This window comes from Bubalus bubalis, chromosome 2 (genome assembly GCF_019923935.1).
Source record: "Bubalus bubalis isolate 160015118507 breed Murrah chromosome 2, NDDB_SH_1, whole genome shotgun sequence".
Lineage (NCBI taxonomy): Eukaryota > Metazoa > Chordata > Mammalia > Artiodactyla > Bovidae > Bubalus > Bubalus bubalis.
This window is the reverse complement of record NC_059158.1, coordinates 41,306,066-41,309,846: the sequence shown is the minus strand read 5'-3', so window position 1 is coordinate 41,309,846 and position 3,781 is coordinate 41,306,066.

The following is a 3,781-nucleotide window of genomic DNA, read 5'->3' as shown; positions in this document are numbered from 1 at the left end:
GCACCAGAGAGCCAAAAATAAAACTGAGTAAAAGAGAGGAGCTGAAATCACTCTGCCTGAAACACACTGGCTCTGGGCTCAAGGAGGAAAGGAGGGGCACACCTGGGCTGCTGCCTCACCAAAGGCAGAGAGGCCTGGAAGTGTCCCTGAGTGGAGCGAGTGAGGTGAGAGCCGGTCACACGCCTGTCTGTGAGCTCAAGCCTGACACGCACTGGTCCTGGGGCCCACCCTCCCATCTGCCGTGCCAGCTGACTGTGCCCTTGAAGACCGGCTGGAGGAAGAGGGCATCTTGGTTTACTCGGCTTGCCCGTCGGAGATGGGGGACAGTTGGATGTAGACCTCTCCTAACAGCCCACCTGGCTCCTGGAACCTCCCGGGGAAGTGGGTCTCCCCTGGGCACAGAGCCCACAGTTCTGGGCACGGGGAAGAACATCCAGATTTGCCTGCGGGCACAGGAAGAGGGGGGACCGTGGTCCTCGGAGCGAGTTACTCGGTCATGAAACATGAAACGAGGCAGAAGCCTGGAGCTCCAGGGGCTGGGAAAAAGGGCTTTAAGGAGAGTCAGGCAGGATTTTCTAGAAAGCAGTTCTCATCCCATTAGCCATCACAGAGGTGAGTGACTTTGTAGGTGTGTGTGAATGTCATCACCGCTTCTGTGTGAATGTGTGTGTATAGTGTGTGTGTGTGTGTGACTAGTGTAATTCTGAGTGTGTGAGGGTGACTGTGAGTGGAGATGGGGAAGAGGGAAGCAGCAGGCTCAGGTGTTGCCAAAGAGTCTAGGAGGAAACTATAAAACTGGGCGATATGCTCTTACGAGGAAGCACTTCTCCTGGGTCCACAGGGGCAGAGTGCAAAGTTCACGCAGATAGTAGTGACTGGGAGGCACGAAGCGTGGGCGGTGGTGCTGGAGAGGCGGTGGTGCTGGAGAGGCGGTGGTGGCACTCTCAAGGGGTAGGAAGGGCACACACTGAAGTCCACTTAGCTTAGACTCAGAATGGACTCGGGGCCAGGTTTCAACCAGCCTGGCCATTTTCAAGTGGTTACATGTGGGACAGTTAACACTCCGGGCTCCAGTTTCACCACCTGTAGAACGGCAGAAATAATTTGGCCTACCTTCCTGGCTGTTTGTGAGGATTGAGAGAGAACTGTGGGACTTGCCCTGGCTGCACAGTGGACAAGAATCCGCCTGCCAGTGCAGGGGACGCAGGATCCCTGGCCGGGGAAGGTTTCACACGCCTGGAGCAACAGGCCCATGCACCACAAGTACGTGGGTGCCACAGCTAACGAAGCCCTTGTGCCTACAGCCTGTGCTCTGCGACGAGGCCAGGGCGGTGAGAAGCCTGAACACCACAGAGAGTAGCCCCTGCTCTCTGCGACCAGAGAAAGCCTGTGCACCGCAACAAAGACCCACTGCAACCAAAAATAAAAATAAATAAAAATTTTTAAAAAGAGCTATGTATGTAATGCACTGAGAAGAAAGCCTAATGTGTGATAAGTGTGGTTGTGGAGAAAACCTGATCATGCTATCCAAGGAGGCCCATGGACAATCCGGCCCGGACATGCTGCTAGTCAAGTCAATCTCCTGCTCCCTCCCCACCCCCAGCCTCAGAAGTGGACCTTCCCGATGGTGCTGTGATCCTTCTCAGGGAGTGGGGAGAGTGCCCTGTCTCTGGGGAGGGGGGACCAGCTTGCCTGGAGGGGACCGTTAGGCCTGCAACCTCCTAGATGCAACTCCAGCTCGCACACCACACACTCCAGGAGGTTTAGAATATCAACTGATGCAAATTCCTGCTCAAGGTTTGCCCTTGTTTTTTCTTTTCATTAAGGACTGGGTGGGGAGCATTTGGTGTCATCAGGGATTACTTTGAAATTACCTCCTCACATTGGGAGCTGGCTTGAGTCAACTGGTCACCATGGAATTTCTTTTTTTAGTGCACAAACAGCCAAGTTAAGGCAGCTGTTGCCCCATCCAGGGCGGAAAGCGGGCTGTTGATGTAGAGCCGCCTGGCTCATATTTCTTGGGCAAACAGATGCCATGTCTCTCAACTCACCAATTAGGAAGCCTAGAAACTGTGGTTTGGAGACCACGTGTCCAGTTATGTCTAGTTATTCAGGTAATTTTACCTCGGAAGCCCTCTCAATGTCAAAGCCACAAGATAAGTGACATATATAGTAGCTGGTTGGTGGGGAGGGGCGCCACTTCTTGGGGCCCACCCCAGGAGGTGGTGAACATTAAGTGCCAAGTCAGTGAGGAAACTGTTTTGGAGCCAAAGCATTAAAAAAAAAATCCCGGCCACAAGCGACTGAGGCTTTGCTGAGAGCTTGTTTTGTGCAGGTTCTGAGCCCGGGGAAGGCGTCTGGGCGGGAGCGGGCAGCGGGGAGGCTGGAGTGGCAATTCAGAATAGTAGGAAGAATAACCCTGGATGGGGTATGGCCCTTCAAGAGGCGGGAATGGCATGAGCAAAGGCATGGAGGTAGGAATGTATAAAATGTGTTACAGGGAAGGAAGAGTTAGGTTAGAACAGAGTTTACAATAATAAATGTACATTGTCTACTATGTGCTAGACCCTGTTCGAGTTACTGGGATGAAGCTGGTGAACAAAACAAAAATCCCTCCTCTGTGGACATTGTAGTGCATAGCCAGGATGATAATAGCTCACACTTATTGAGTGCTTCGGAGAAGGCAATGGCACCCCACTCCAGTACTCTTGCCTGGAGAATCCCCCATGGACGGAGGAGCCTGGTAGGCTGCAGTCCATGGGGTCGCTAAGAGTCGGACACGACTGAGCGACTTCCCTTTCACTTTTCACTTTCATGCATTGGAGAAGGAAATGGCAACCCACTCCAGTGTTCTTGCCTGGGGAATCCCACGGACGGGGGAGCCTGGTGGGCTGCCGTCTGTGGGGTCGCACAGAGTTGGACACGACTGAAGCGATTTAGGATTAAGTGTTTACTACATACCTCGCAGTTGTTTCAAGTACTTTATTTACTCATTTAATCCTCAAAACATCCACATAAACTAGGCATGGTTATTGTCTCTAGTCCGCAGATGAGGAAGTATTGGCACCGAGAGTGGAGGCAGCTGCAGACTCAGAGCCCCTGCTCTGACCATAACATTCCTCTACTCCACCACCCTCAGTGAGAAAGGGTGGGAGGTCAGGTTGCCAGGCAACACGGGCTGGTCTGGATGGTGGCAAATGCTGGGCAGGGAAAGTGGGTATTCAAGTGCTTCTGGAAGATTACTCTGGGGGCGTAAAAGTGAAAGTCGCTCAGTCGTGTCTGAGTCTGCGACCCCGTGGACTATACAGTCCATAGAATTCTCTAGGACAGAACAGTGGAGTGGGTAGCCTTTCCCTTCTCCAGGGGATCTTCCCAACCCAGGGATCAAACCCAGGTCTCCTGCACTGCAGGTGGAGTCTTTACCAGCAGAACCACAGGGGAAGCCCACTCCGGGGGTGTGTGTGGAGTGAAATGGGGAGAAGCACATGGCTGGAAGAACTTGGGGATTTGGGGGCGGGCAGTGAACCCCTCTAACCTTACTGGCTGGAGGGAGAAGAGTGAAGACAGAAGAATCAGTAGACAGGGCTTGGGACATTCCTTAGGTCATAGCTTGTCTGGAATTAATGAACTTGGTGGAAATTATTCTCTCATCAAAGAGGACTGACTGCCGGTTTATTGTGGATTATTCTTTGTATTATCAGTAACTGCATTTCACAAAGGGTGAGGGGGCCTCTCTGGTAGGTCAGGTCCTGAGCCCAAAACACGGGGGCTTGAAAGGTCT